The following is a 16,434-nucleotide window of genomic DNA, read 5'->3' as shown; positions in this document are numbered from 1 at the left end:
ACAACGGGAAGTGCACTGGCCTCCAATGGCCTCATCTCTACTTAACGCTCACGTTGGTGGTGTAGCGCAGTTTGTGTAGCGTGCCACTACATTTTCAATGAGAGTAGCTCCCCCCCCCCCACCTCCATTATTTTCACAATTATATTCCATTTGTGCCCTATGGCATAATGTTACAACACGGCCCCTAGAAAATGACTCTACAGTCATTTAATTTTCCCTCTAATCCACATTAAAACATTTACCGTATATTCCCCGCTAAAAGTGTTACTCACATAGCAGTACCATTACAATATAATATCCTTGAGTTGTATTCTGCTGAATTAAGTAATATTTTTTATGCAAAAATATTTTTTCTCTTTAAATTACAGGTGATCAAGCTGAGACTAAAAACTTTCTCAATTTGAGAACCCAGTTTCATCACATTTACCTGCCAAAATTTCATCACAGGATCTCTGTACTGCTGGTCCAGGGCTCTGCATTGATATTTAGCCGTGCACCACCCAGCTCCCTTTACAAAAAAATGCAATTCCTAGGAATGTAGCTTTGTTACTGCTCAACAATCATGTATATATCACCTTAGATCTTGGTCCTGCCAGTGCTGTAGAGTACATTGGATAACACAGCTTCGCCATAAGTTCTGGTCTTCAGACAGCTCCGTGTTGACCTAATGAGATTTCAATTCTTGACCTGATTGCACATTGAGTACTTCATACACAATATCACTCGGTTAAGTGAAATACAATTAAACTATTAGTAATTTTTTTTTACCAGGTAAGGTGCACTAAGCTTCATATCTGTTATTCAGAAGCGACCTGGCCACAAATTATAGCTCAACAAAGTGGCTTATCATGTGGAAATGTATAGCAGGCAAATACTCTAAACGCATGTTTCTAAATGTCGAGGGACAAACGGAAGAACCTGGAGAAAATTCGAAGTGACCACGCTCAGAACATGCAAACTCCAAATACACAGGTGTAAGAGTCAGAATCGAACCCACGATCTCCTGCAACCAGGCGAGTAAGTTAACATCTTGCCACTCCAGCGCCCTTTACGTGATCGTTTCATGATTTAATCAACAGACATCACTGGCCGTACTCCAGAACGTATCAAAGTAATCACACCTAGTTTGATTTGCAGAAATAGCTTGAAACCAAATCTCTAGGTAGCCTACACTGAATTTCCAACCACCTATTTTTCTACATGCCAACCCTCTTTTCCAACGTTTTGGGTCTAAAAGTAAAAAGGGACCGTGGTTCCCATTGCTTAATGAAAGTTATGGATTCAGCAAATTTAACCCCTCAATACTGGATGTGCGTGGGCAAAAGAGCCATGAGTTTCAGAGAAGATTGAAAAGAAGACACATTGGAATGTTCGCATCACAATGCTTAAAATGATTTTTTTTATTCTGATAGAACGTCAACATGGAGGGTCCGAATGAGAAATGAAAAAAAAGGCATCGCTGTTTGCGAACTTGCAAACAATCTAAGAAAGCAAACAGTTTAAGTGTTTTGATTTAAAGCTTTCGTGACTGCAGGGATTCATATTATTGGTTCTTTCTGTAAAGTCACGTAGAAGGGAAATAAAAATATATATATTAAACATTGTCCTATTATTTCATTATTTCATTATTTCCCTTCTACGTGACTTTACCGAAAGAATCAAGAATATACAGTTTAAGTGATATAACAAAATCAATGTTTAACAATACCAGCTCGGTTTTAACGACGTGATTATATTAGGGCCTCACGTTTACGAGCACATAAAATAAATATAAGATAAATCATGTTTTAATAAATTACTCAGAGTGGATGCACAGTCATTCTTTGTTGTATTATGACTGAAAACAATCTTCTTAAGGTTATTGTGAAAATTAAATGGGGTTACAAGAAGGCGTCAAGAAATGCATCAGGTAAATTGTGAAGAGCAGGAGAACCGTGTGTGTGTGATGGAAGAGCCAGATTACCAGCACAGGCAATGAAGTGGCACCCTGAGGTCAGCAACAAGGGGGGAGACCTAAAGCCAGATGGTGGAATATTGCCAAAGCAGTCTTTGGAGGTTGGGTTTAGACTGCACAGCGACAGAATGATCTGGAAAAAAGGAAGTCAAGATGAGGTGTCGTGAGATTAATACATTGGCAAGGATGACTTCATCTTGGCCGTTTTTTGTCGAATAACTCTAAAGCAAGTGGAATTTTAATAGTCAAATAATATACACAGCGATTGTGGTAGCATTCATCCAGCAGTGGATTGACACATGGCTATAAAGTTACTGGAAATGTTTTGACATTTGTGAATAACCATACAGCATCCACAGGGCCTGAACCCATGCTTAAAATGAGCTTCATACTCACCACCATTTGATTTTTAATTATTACAGTGAGAGTTATTCATTATAGAAATGTTGCCTCGCCAAGACCTCTTCTGATAAGAATCTTCCATGTATTAAAAATCAGTTCACAACCTGCCAATTATTTGATTTTCTGCATTTAAAATGTTAGCATTCAAAGCTGAATTAGGAGTCTACTCTATCAGGAAAACCCATGCACAGTATTACGATGTTTCTAGATTTGAAGCTTTCGTGACTGCAAGGAATCATATTTTTAGGTTTTTTCGGTAAAGTCACGTAGGTAAAACATCAAAAATTAATGAAAATAAAATAAAATATTACGATGTTTGTCTATCCATTCACTGTTGTATGTGTACAATAACACATTGTACAAATATAACAAAAAAGGAGCCTCCATTCACTCAATGGTGATCAGCAGTCAAAGGTGAATCGAGGCTCTACCAGGCTAGGCACGCTTTGAGGCCACATATACTGTCGTGTCATGGTGGAAAGATGTCAACTACCTCGCCCAGTATACAGGAGGTCGTGGGTTCAATCCCACCCCTGATGCCTGTACATTTGGAGTCTGCGTGTTGTCCCCGTTGGTCGTGTGTATTTTTCTCCGGGTCCTCCGGTTTTCCCTTCACATTTATAAATATGCGTTCAGAGTATGTTGGCTGCTATACATTTCAACATGCTAGGCCACCTCGTTGAGCTATCATTTGTGATAGCCAGATCGCTTTTGAAAAATATCTATATAGCTCAGTGGGCCTTACCTGGTAAAATAAAAAAAAATGCTATAGTAAAAATAAATAATATAAAAAAAACTTTTTTTAAACACGCTTTTATGAAATGTACTAGTAATGGCAGAACTCCACGACTCCAGGAAGTGGCCCCGAAGCTTGCCATAACGTAAGGGACCGTGGCCAATTACAGCCAACGTCAGTTGACCGTGGACAATTAGACCCAAGCCGAAACATACCATATAAAAAATAATGTTTAAAAATATATATATTATTTTTAATGAGAGAATATAGTATTCTCATCATTATGACATACGTATACCAAGTTTACAGTCGATACCACATTGGGAAGTGGGTTAAAATTGAGTTACAAGATTTGAGGATACAACAACGACAACGACAACAACGACAACAACAGAGTTAAAAGAAAGCATGTAAAATAGTAGTGGTCAAGCCTCATAGTATCAGTGAGTAACTGTTGAGGTCAACATTGCACATGACGAGGTGGTGTTGCCAAAACCATAGCAAGCTGCCTTTTGCTCAGTCATGCTGATATTTACCAATTGCACAGGGCACTCATGTTATAGGCTGAGTTGACCAACAGGGAGCCCAGGTCAGGGTCAGTTATCATTTGCCAATAGCAAAATATAAGGTCAGAAATCAAACCTAGGTCACATGCACACAAAGTAAAAAGAACACCACCATCATTGTTCCTACTGCCATATCCAATTTCTGTTGCGCATTCATCCTGACCTACAATTCCCCCTCTTAGAGTATCCCACCACATGGCATTACGTTGTTCCTTTCATCGTGGACTTCTGCCTCTCAAATACCTCTCGAGTTAACATTGCCTCCTATATATATGTTGTCCTCCCATTGGAGCCTTCTGTACATTCACGCATACGTACAAGGGGAAGACAAAGATTGCTATTTTAACCAGGATAGCTAGTTACGTTTGCGTATACCTGGCATGGCCACCCTTATAGACCATGTCCGTCCAGTGCTTGCCGAGCTGCATTGGCTTCCAGTTTCCGAACAAATACCTTATAAGGTTGAACTCATTACACATACAATGCTTGCCACAAATGAACCACAATGCCTAGCTGATCTCGTCAAACAACATAAACCATCACGTGAACTCCGGTCATCCTCGCAGCGGCTTTTGGCTGGCCATTGAACAAAGACTGTCACCGCATCATCCATTTTCAATTGCGCTTCTGCGGCCATCTGGAACGCTCTTCCTTCCTATATTAGGAAACCATTGGAGCGTTGCACTTTTAAATCTAGATTAAAAAAATGTTTTTAGAACTGAGTTTTGTGTTTAATTTGTTGTCCCTCCACCGCATCTCCGATTAGCATGGTTAGTTCAACATACATGGCACACCAGGCCGTGGTGGAACCAAAAATGTATATCTGATTCTCCACAGTGGCTGTGTGGCACGTACAATATCCTATGGGAGTGTACCTTACTTGAATGATAAGTGGAGATCATTTCCCATACACCGTGCCATTAGCATTCATATGAGGATTCATATATCAGCTCCACGGTAATGTTTTACATATTAACCATAGTAATGAATGCATCAGACGCATTAATAAATGATAAGATGGCATACGGGTAATATTCTACATGAGCTTTAGCTCTTAAAGGTCGCTCAATAACAAATGTATCACGAGCATTTTCCCACTTGAGAGCCTGCATGTGATCATGCAATGACAATGTATTTATTCTCCGTATGTGTCCCAATGTGACGAATGCTACACATTATAAAAACAACAACAACTCAAAACTTCTCCATTGAAAAGCACACACGTGAAATGAAAAACCTGAGAATCATCACTTATACATTTGTAGTGGCGTAACGCACGCAGGATTTGCAAACAGCAGTTGCATTCATGTACGGAGTTGTAAACAATGAGGTCAGCTTAGGACGAGCAGGTGCAGGCATGTGGCCTAGGAAACAGCAGACAAAGAGACGCCAGCAATTAGGGAAAGAGGCAGTGGTTGGCTGAATGCAAATGCAAACACGGGGTAGGCGCCACGGAGGCGAGAGATAGAGGCGATAAGGGGGGGAGAGATGCCGGAAGGACGCCGGCTTAATGATGGCCACCTGAGGACACTTATTGAGGAGGAGGATATAAAGGGAACGTGTGAAGCAACGGGGTTGAGTTGGCTGATCCCCCACTGAGGGCACGGGTGAGGTTGGAGGTGCGGGAGTAGACAAGCTAGAGGAGGAGAGGCTAGCGGAATCTATAGTCTGAGTGTGATAGGCTAGCAGGGTGAGAAGCTAGCAGAGTATACAGAGAGAGAGTCCATGACAGGTTAAGAGAGTGGGGAGTAAAAGGCTAGCAGAGCGAGAAAGTGTAAGCTCGAAGTCGCAGGCCAGCAGAGGAAGAGAGGAAGAGTTCGTGACAGGAGTACGTGGTGTTGAACGTGAGGAGCATCCATGTGGGATGCTGCAAATAAAGTGACACAGGAGAAAAAGATGAAGTTGTCCGCGTGAATAAACACCTCACAATACGTAGATATATCGCCCCCTTTGTCAATCCAACTGCTGGATGAGGGCCTGCCTCCATGCAGGTCGTGAGCATTATTTAACCATACTCCACCACGCCGGTCAGTGTGTGTTGGTGAAGGCGGGGAGTTTTGATGGAGGCGCATATGGAAGTGCATTACATCAATGGAGTTTTTATGAGCTGTTCTTTGCTGCCCAGAATGAAGGCCCACAGTCATATATAACACCTGTTTATGCATAGCGGTCACCCATCCGAGTACAAACCAGGCTTAGGTCTGCTCAGCTTCCAAGATCTGATAGAATCTGGTACATTTTATGTAATTTATTTGGTCAATTTAAATCATTGCATTGATATAAAAATAATAGTCGCGACAAATTCCATACCGCTAGTAAATGTCATTAAGTAGTGTATCTCAGTAGTAATGAGGCCAGAATCTCTTTGGACTGGATACAATGAGCACCACTCTGTGGAATGTTAGAAGTTTTCCAAAGTGGGCTTAGCTTATGTCATAGGAATGTGGAATTTCCAACAGTGGCTTGGGGTCATAAGTGAAGATGGCCACAGCCCTATTATTATTTGAGTAAGGAAACAATTTGACTACAAAGGCAATTGTTTAAATGCAACTTGAGTCACTACCTATGAGGTCTTCACTCAAAACTTCTCTAGAGGAGTTGTACACCCCTAGCTGCCAGTGCTATTCAGTGGCCTAAAATAAAAAGTTTCGCTCCGGATGATCGCTGCAAAGTATGATCTGTGTTTTTATTTAGTGTGCTGACCTTAAAGGTGCATTGAAAAATGATAATACTCCGATTGATGCCCCTGCTGTTGTGGAGTGACTCATCCAGCCAGCTATGGCTGCAGGGTTTTGGTAGTACATGTTGTTTGTCGTTAATTGTGAAAATTCCATCACAGTTCCTATGATCACTATTTCATTGCTTTATTTTGGTGATTTCGAAAAGTTTACTGGTTAGGCCACGTTTGTTTGTTGTAGTACGGAGTAAGACTGATGGCCTTAATCTAAGTTGTCTTGTGGTTGTTGTTGTTTGACTTGCATCCCACTGGGATTTTTGCACACAGCGTTGGTGTACGGTGTTTTTTTCTGCAATATTTTGCTGTCTTTTCTTGGATTTTCTGTTTGCACTTAGTCACATATTCACTTAAAAATGTTTTCTTGTTCATGTTTTTGTTTTTTGTTTGTTGCGGTTGCACCCGATTCAAGAGCCGAATGGCTCACAGGGCTATACAGTGAGGGAAAAAATTAACCCGTAAAAACAAAGTTTTTCACTATAAATCCTTTATATGCGTGGCGGCAAGAGTCCTCTCGTCCTCTGGCTTGAGATGACTGCCACCTATGGGTCAGATGATTGCCTGCCACCATTAAGCAATTGGTAATTAAATATAAAAAAAAATTCCTAAAAAGTGTAAAGTTATGGAAAAAAAATTTCACGAAAATAAATTGTCACGCACAACGAGTCTGTGTGCAAAATGTCAGCTCGATTGGATCACGGGAAGTGGGTTACAAAACGACCGAAAGATTTGCACGGTCGTAAGCGCGCAAGCAAGCAAGTGAAGTTAATATAAAGGATTTAAATAAATTAACCCGTAAAAACAAAGTTTTTCATTATAAATCCTTTATATGCGTGGCGGCTAGAGTCCTCTCGTCCTCTGGCTTGAGATGGCTGCCACCTATGGGTCAGGTGATTGCCTGCCACCATTAAGCAATTGGTAATTACATATAATTTTTTTTTCCTAAAAAGTGTAAAATTTTGGAAAAAAAAATTCACGAAAATTAATTGTCACGCACAACGAGTCTGTGTGCAAAATGTCAGCTCGATTGGATCACGGGAAGTGGGTAAAAAAACGACCGAAAGATTTGCACGGTCGTAAGCGCACAAGCGCGCAAGCAAGTGAACTTAATATAAAGGATTTAAAAAAAAAACGCGACGAAGGTGGGATTCGAACCCACGCGTGCAGAGCACAATGGATTAGCAGTCTATGGCCTTAACCACTCGGCCACCTCGTCTCACACACTCACACACGCAAGCACATACAACCAGAACCAGGATGAAGACTTGCACGCACATACATACAAAAAGACCCCCCCCACACACACACACACAGTCATACCATTATTTTTTCCTAAAAAGTGTAAAATTTTGGAATTTTTTTCACGAAAATCAATTGTCACGCACAACGAGTCTGTCAGCTCGATTAGATCACGGGAAGTGGGTTAATAAACGACCGAAAGATTTGCACGGTCGTAAGCGCGCAAGCAAGCAAGTGAACGTAATATAAAGGATTTGAAAAGTATTTGATCCCCTGCTGAGTTTGTACGTTTGCCCACTGACAAAGAAATGATCAGTCTATAATTTTAATGGGAGGTTTATTTGAACAGTGAGAGACAGAATAACGACAACAAAATACAGAAAAACGCATGTCAAAAATGTTATAAATTGATTTGCATTTTCATGAGGGAAATAAGTATTTGACCCCTCTGCAAAACATGACTTAGTACTTGGTGGCAAAACCCTTGTTGGCAATCACAGAGGTCAGACGTTTCTTGTAGTTGGCCACCAGATTTGCACACATCTCAGGAGGGATTTTGTCCCACTCCTCTTTGCAGATCTTCCCCAAGTCATTAAGGTTTCGAGGCTGACGTTTGGCAACTCGAACCTTCAGCTCTCTCCACAGATTTTCTATGGGATTAAAGTCTGGAGACTGGCTAGGCCACTCCAGGACCTTAATGTGCTTCTTCTAGAGCCACTCCTTTGTTGCCTTGGCCGTGTGTCCTGGGTCATTGTCATGCTGGAATACCCATCCACGACCTATTTTCAATGCCCTGGCTGAGGGAAGGAGGTTCTCACCCAAGATTTGACGGTACGTTTCCCTGTCCATCGTCCCTTTGATGCGGTGAAGTTGTCCTGTCCCCTTAGCAGAAAAACACCCCCAAAGCATAATGTTCCACCTCCATGTTTGACGGTGGGGATGGTGTTCTTGGGGTCATAGGCAGCATTCCTCCTCCTCCAAACACGGCGAGTTGAGTTGATGCCAAAGTGCTCCATTTTGGTCTCATCTGACCACAACACTTTCACCCAGTTGTCCTCTGAATCATTCAGATGTTCATTGGCAAACTTCAAACGGGCATGTATATGTGCTTTCTTGATCAGGGGGATCTTGCGGGCGCTGCAGGATTTCAGTCCTTCATGGCGTAGTGTGTTACCAACTGTTTTCTTGGTGACTATGGTCCCAGCTGCCTTGAGATCATTGACAAGATCCTCCCGTGTAGTTCTGGGCTGCAACTCCACGAGGTGAGATCTTGCATGGAGCCCCAGGCCGAGGGAGATTGACAGTTCTTTTGTGTTTCTTCCATTTGCGAATAATCGCACCAACTGTTGTCACCTTCAAACTTAATTTGGAGCTTTCGTGACTGCAGGAATTATTCTTTGGTTCTTTCAGTAAAGTCACGTATCAAGATAAAATAATAAATTAAATTAAATACGAGCATACGACGTTTCGATTGCAACACAAGCAATCATTATCAGGTATAAATTAAATAGAAACACACATCTAGTATACTTAGAAATGTAATGTAATACAACAGAGAGTCGGATAACATAACAGTCAACACCCTACCTGGTTGATTACGTTCTTCCTGAGAATGCTAAATTTGAGAGAGAGATAAAACACAGAACCAGAGACATATAGACAGACATATAAGCAGACAGATATCACAGAGATAAATAAAGAGAGAACAAACATAAGCACAAAGAGAAATCACGCCTCTGTGTCGAGCCCTTAAATAGAGAGAGGGGGGCTGGGGTGGAGAGAGAGGGAGGGGTTAGAGAAAGCATGTCCATGAGTGGTACGGTGAGTGGCAAGGTGTAAAAGCTTGAGAGAGGGGGGCAGGGGCGGAGAGAGAAGGAGGGGGTAGAGAAATTAGCATGTCAATGAGTAGCACCAAGCTGCTTGGCGATGGTCTTGTAGCCCATTCCAGCCTTGTGTAGGTCTACAATCTTGTCCCTGACATCCTTGGAGAGCTCTTTGGTCTTGGCCATGGTGGAGAGTTTGGAATCTGATTGATTGATTTCTTCTGTGAACAGGTGTCTTTTATACAGGTAACACGCTGAGATTAGGAGCACTCCCTTTAAGAGGGTGCTCCTAATCTCAACGTTACCTGTATAAAAGACACCTGGGAGCCAGAAATCTGTCTGACTGAGAGGGGGTCAAATACTTATTTCCCTCAATAAAATGCAAATCAATTTATAACATTTTTGACATGCCTTTTTCTGTATTTTGTTGTTGTTATTCTGTCTCTCACTGTTCAAATAAATCTACCATTAAAATTATAGAAGATAATTTCTTTGTCAGTGGGCAAACGTACAAATCAGCAGAGGATCAAATACTTTTTTCCCTCAATGTACGGCTCGGGGGGTAGTGGTCTCATATCATTGCCACATACGGTTTGACCTGACGGCCCAGAGGTTAAGATACTCCTTGGCCTGTCTGGAGCAGTGGGCTGGGGGCTCACACTGCTCGGGGGTAGTGGTCCCGTTGTGTTGTTGCGGACGGTTTTATCTGGCAGGCCGGAGTCGGAGGTCCTTCTTGTCCCGTCTAGAGCAGAAGGGCAGTGGGTTCCAGAGGTGGGACAAAGTCATTGTTATGCAAGTCCAAGTCGAGTCGCAAGTCATCAAATTCATGACTCGAGTCTGACTCGAGTCCAAGTCACATGACTCGAGTCCACACCTCTGGTGGGTTCACACCACTCGGGGTGCTGACACTATTAAGGGGAGATTAATAACTGTTCCTGTAAGTCCCTATTAGGGATATGGAATCAGCAGTGGTTCAGGCGAGAACAGTGTTAGCACGTGCGATCTTTGCGGGGAGTGACACGTTCGGCTCTAACATGGAGATGGGTATGGGAGAGGTGATGCATGCTGTGCTGATGAAGCATCAAAATATGAGTTGTGTGAGGTGAAACCTAAGTTGTCCAGGGCGCAATGGCTTGAGTGCAATCCCTGTTGAGTGCAGTATGGCTGTGGAAGTACACCTCTATCGATGTCCGATGTGGTCCGGCCTCGGGAAGGAAGAGACCTTATTTGCCAGTAAACCTGCAGGTCATGCTGGAAGATGTCCCGGATATATGCGAGGCAGCTAATGGGTAGTAAGGGATAGAACATGGCTAAACTTTTTATGAGTGCCATTGCATACATCCCCGAAATTGCACCGGCCACGGAGATGGTTGGTGGAGATCGTAGAAATTCGACGGCCACGATGTGTGCGAGAGGATGTGGGATGTTGCATCTGGGTTGTCCGCGCTTAGAGCCATATGTTCATCCCCGAAATAGATTATTCATCCCCAGTGGTTGTGCGATCGGGGTCTGGGGTGTCGGACGGGCTGGGGAGGTTGGCCGGAGTAATCAGACGCTGAGGGAAATGTGTTGTACCATCCACAGTTTACAAATCCCTGACGTCAGGGGTGCCCCAAAGGCCCGCTACACACGAGGGGCCCAGGCAGAGGACTTGTCATCCTTTCCCGTGAAGGCATCTGATGACCTCAACCCCCTCCCCCCCGCCCCGGGCTTGAGTGCAAGCCCTCTTGGCCGGAAAAGACCACAAATGCGCCTGGGGAGAAGGACCGACGTCAAGAACTGGACATTTTGGTGAAGGATAGCCTGTGGAATTGTGTTTTGAGCAGGGGCGGTTTCTTCATTAGGGCGATTGGGCGACGCACCACCAATGTCATTCAACCACAGAGTCACGCTAGCCGTCACTGTGCCTCTGGATATAGTCAAATCAGCGTCATGCTACGTTCTGTGGAGTACCGCCTCTTTTTGGGCGATTTCCCTCCAGCTGAGAATCGCCCCGAGTGGTCCCATAGACTTACATTCAAAGATGTTTTTTTTCGAACGGGGGCGCTGCAATGCATTCTCTATGGCTTCCGGGAGGACTCGCCCTAATGTGCTTACGTCATCATACGTGCTTACGTCATCATACGTAAGCACGTTTCATCCAACAATATAATTTGTCGCCACCTAGTGGAATCTTTAATAAAATAAACTTGAGTGGTTTGTTTTAATAGTGAGTATAGAAACAAACAAGATGTATTGTAAGAGTCACTTTATTTTTCATTAATATTAAAGAAGTGAAGTTGCCTTTACATGCTTAAGCTGTTAATTTATCCATTGCCTGGGTGGACCTTATCCTTATCAATCATCCAGACATTTGCCCCCCCTGAGAGATTTTGCAGGAGCCGCCACTGGTTTTGAGTTGTGTGTTGAAGGGTGACCGCATGTTCAAAATGTCCGTTGCTTGTCGTGATGATCGCAGGGGTTGCGTTGGATTCATTGTACGGATGTTTGTGTTGTTGTTGTTCTCATGGTTCTTCTGATGAGTAGGATGTATTTTGTTCCATGGCTCTTCGATCCTAAAACATTGTTTACACGTTGCATTGTGTTAAGCATATGGTTCGGCCTGAAAGAGGTCAATTTGAAATTTTGTTAACCGGGACGGCTACGTTTTTAAGAGAGGAGGAGGTGATGTAAGGACAGTACGGGGTGATGTAGGGACAGTACGGCTCCCCGTGGCCATGGTTACTAATTAACGTAATGGGAACAGACAGGGTCACATTAGGGTAATGTGGGACCTAAGTGGTTGCTCATAATGATTGATGTGCCAAGCGTTAACAGGGTCGCGTGAGGGGAAGCACGGGACATAACGGTCGTAAATTGTAATAAGGGCAGAGACAGACAGAGCCAGGTGCGGTGAAAAAGGGTTTGGGAATAGGGGCGTGGCCAGGTCGTGAGGGAGATAAGAGCCGGCGCGAACCAGGGCGCTGGGCTGCTGTTGTGGGGGACCTGCCATCGCCGTCATCACCTTGGAGCATGTCGTTTTCATCATTCTGGAGTGTGCACCTTGTAGTCTTGGAAGGCTCGAGTTATGTTGGCTCAGAATAGAGCTATTTAAGTTACCCAAGTGTATATCGTCACTCGCGGTTACTCGTTAAGTTATCAGTGAGTCGGCGGACTTTATTCATAATAAATTTTCATATAACTGAACAAGACGGTGTCTCTGAGAGCTACATTACATATATATGGCTACACCACAGTTAGTTGATTGACAGGGGTAAATTATGGGTACTCCCAGCATACGATCTAGAGGTGCTCTAGTTGAGGCCCTTTTACCCACAGCATGAACAGGAACATTGCAGAGCTGCACATTTACATTGCATATGGGTATTCAGCGGTAGTCTAATGGTAACCTGGATCCCATCGTGAGAAAGTCAAATATCCAAAACTTGTTTAGGACCTTGTATCGAGATGAGAACCACCCATCCAGCCCAACTCTCAACAGAACACGGGGATGCTTGATTTAACGTTTAACCCCAAGTCTCTGCTATGAACGGCACTCCTTGTCTCAAAGGACCCTTGCTTGATTGTAAATACATATCAGATTGAATTATTGATTGGTTGTTAAATGCATAATACATTACGGCAGTAACCCCAAGCTCCAATATACTGGACCTTTCTCTACAAAGTTGTGTGTATTCTTCCATATAACCAACCACCCTTATTCCCCAGAGCACAATTCCAATCACTTGCTAACCTCTAATCCCGACCTTCCAAAACAGTGCGATGCACTCCATCTCACAATGCCACGAATGTACATTTGAATTCATCATCATAGATCGTTATTGCTTACTCTAGAAACCAAAATAAGAGTAATCCGAGCTTTTCAAACAATACACAAGCTACGCTTTGGTTCTTTCGGTAAAGTCACGTAGGTATAAAAAAATATATTTAAAAAAATAGATTTGATTTTATACCTACGTGAATTTACCGAAAGAACCAAAGAGTATGGATTCCTGCAGTCACGAACGCTTCCAATCAAGATTAATACACAAGATACAAGTGCACACAAAGTCAAACACAACATATCTTCGAGGTGTAAAAACAATTTTGTATCCAGCTAAGACGTTTGTAAGACACGCGTGCACCTGCATTTTAATGCTCAGTCCCGCGTGTTTCATTGTTAACAACCCCTTCTCGGGGTTGCTAGATTCGCAATCAGAAAGACGTTGGTTCAAATCCTGATCGGTTGGTGGTTCATCCCATAATCCCTCCGGGGTCAATAGACAGAGGAACGCTTTGTAGACGTTACCAATGAGTTTTTTTAAGCGCACCTATCTCATGCCATAGGAATGTGGCATTTCAACAACTGGCTTTTAGAGCCACTGATTGATATAAACCATCCTGTGTCATTATTTGAGCGTGAAGACACATTAACAATTTTGACTCTATGACTATTTATGGAGAGGTTTGTTGTTTGTGTTATTGTACACGACGTTCCTTCTTTTGTGAACCTGTTTTGTTGTTGCTAAGGAGACTTTGGAATTTGTAGGTAAAGTATATTGTTATGCTAATTTGATTATACATTACTCACTGGCATGAACTACATTTGTATTTTATACTTGTACACCAGCACACTGTGATTTTGAATTAAATGTACAATGTATTTTAACGTCAACTTTACATCGCGGTAATTGCCACTAAGAGGATGAAATGGAATGCTAATCATTCTACAAAGTAGCAACACTGGCAAGCATGTTAATCACTGGTTTTGTATTTCAAATGCTGCACCGAAACTGGTATATAGATTTGATTGAGTAGATTACAGACATTACACACAACGTTATATATATGTTTTCTTTAAATATTAGGAACAAACAATCCAAATAACTATCTTGACTCGGTGGTATTGTCATTGGAGCATGTCAAATGTCAAAAGAAGAATCCCCCCCCAACCTCCTCAGCTATATAAACCCGTGTTAGAGCTATCTCTTTGACATATTTCAGCAACTGTCTTCGCTGTGTCTGCCCCCACCTGATGACGGATGCTTGTGTTGCACCCGAAACGTCGTGGTTTAACTTAGTTGTTTTTTCATTTTTATTTTATTTTATTTTTTTACCTACGTGACTTTACCGAATAAAACCAAAGAGTATAGAAATTTTTTAGATCAAATTTGAGTCAAGGATCAATTCAGCCAATCATCTATCTGTGGTTAATAAGTGCCACTTAGTGGGAAGTCAACAGTTATCATCCAATGTAAAACCTGGCTCCCACCAAAAAAGTCTGTAATTCCCAGCATTGGCTCAGGGCCTCCAATAAGGGGCCATCCATTTAGTACGTACGCAAAAATCTGTCACAACTTGACCCCTCCCCCCCTCCATGTACGCACGCATACGTTTATACCCCCCACCTGCGTACGTACGCTTGACCCCCCCCCCCCCTCCCAAATCCTATAGAACGGTTGATATTTAATCCACGCAGAAACGATCAACGATTAATAATATTAACGTGTTTAAGCAAACAGACAGTCCACCGCCGGACTATCTTACTCATTTGAAGGCCAATACAGACAAATTATTATCGAGGCTTCACCCCCCCCCCCCCGTTTCCTATGCGCACGTACATTGTCAGTAGACCCCCCATACGCAAGCGTATGCATTTGGTTAACACCCCTCCCCCTTCCATGCGTACGTACTAAATGGATGTCCCCTAAGGGCCGGTGCTATGGGGCTGCTGGGCTGGGCCCTGAACCACAAACTGTCTCGTTGGTTCCCCATTCAAGTTCACTTTGCTCTTTGAGGTGAATCACTGTTATGGTGGCCCCCCACACACAACAGCAATTCTGCCCCCCCCCCCCATCAGAGGGGAACTGGAGCCAAGCCTGTCTCCTATGAAGATATGTGTTGTTCCTATTCTTTGGATCTTTCGGTAAAGCCTCGTAGATAGAAAAAATAAAAAGAATAACAAAATCACTATTTTTTTCATAATTTTTTCTATCTACGTGGCTTTACCGAAAGACCCAAAAATATGAATTCCTGCAGTCACGAATGTTTTAAGTCAAGATTTAAGTGCTGCTCCGTTAACACAAAGACACCTGTGTATTACATGAAGCATCCATATTGAGTTTAACGACCATCACTGATCATTGTTTTTTAATGGGTGTTATATGTAGCGACCGATGGCGGCTCCTGCAAAATCTCTCAGGGGGGGCAAATGTCTGGATGATTGATAAGGTCCACCCATGCAATGGATAAATTAACAGCTTAAGCATGTAAAGGCAACTTCACTTCTTTAATATTAATGAAAAATAAAGTGACTCTTACAATACATCTTGTTTGTTTCTATACTCACTATTATTACAATCCACTCAGTTTCTTTTGTTAAAGATTCCACTATGTGGCGACAAATAATATTGTTGGATGAAACGTGCTTACGTATGATGACGTAAGCACGTTAGTGCGAGCCCTCCCGGAAGCCATAGAGAATGCATTGCAGCGCCCGCCGTTCGAAAAAAAACATCTTTGAATGTAAGTCTATGGGAACACTCTGGGCGATTCTCAGCCGGAGTGAAATCACCCAAAAAGAGGCGGTACTCCACAGAACGTAGCATGACGCTGATTGGACTATATCCAGAGGCACAGTAACGGTTCGCGAAACTCTGTGGTTGAATGACATTGGTGGTGCGTCGCCCAATCGCCCTAATGAAGAAACCGCCCCTGGTAGCGACATAAATGATATCACTACAGAATAGCTACAGTATTGAGTGGTACTGTACGCGGGGTGCCGTTTTATGGCACCAGTGTGAGTACTGCATTAACGGGCTTACTAGAGGGCAGGTTCCGGGTGTCACGGAAGTTGGGTCAGGACATGACAGCCTGCGTGAACCTGCGAGAGCACATGACCGGATGAGGAGACACGGGGACCCCCAGAAGGGGGTGAGAGGGCCACATGGTAGGGACCGAGAGCCTCCACGAAGGATCTAGAAGGGGGCGTGGCCAAGGGC

General features: G+C 43.1%; 1 non-coding gene across 1 annotated transcript; it reads right to left on the bottom strand.

Moving 5' to 3' along the window:
• Positions 1–7,526: 7,526 nt before the first annotated feature.
• TRNAS-GCU (transfer RNA serine (anticodon GCU)) lies at positions 7,527–7,608 on the bottom strand. Its single transcript has one exon. It is a non-coding gene; the product is annotated as a tRNA-Ser (tRNA).
• Between the last annotated feature and the right edge of the window lie 8,826 nt (positions 7,609–16,434).

This window comes from Lampetra fluviatilis, chromosome 15 (assembly GCF_964198595.1).
Source record: "Lampetra fluviatilis chromosome 15, kcLamFluv1.1, whole genome shotgun sequence".
In the NCBI taxonomy this organism is placed as follows: Eukaryota; Metazoa; Chordata; class Hyperoartia; order Petromyzontiformes; family Petromyzontidae; genus Lampetra; species Lampetra fluviatilis.
The sequence above is the reverse complement of the archived record's forward strand: the minus strand, read 5'-3'. Positions and strand labels throughout refer to the sequence as shown.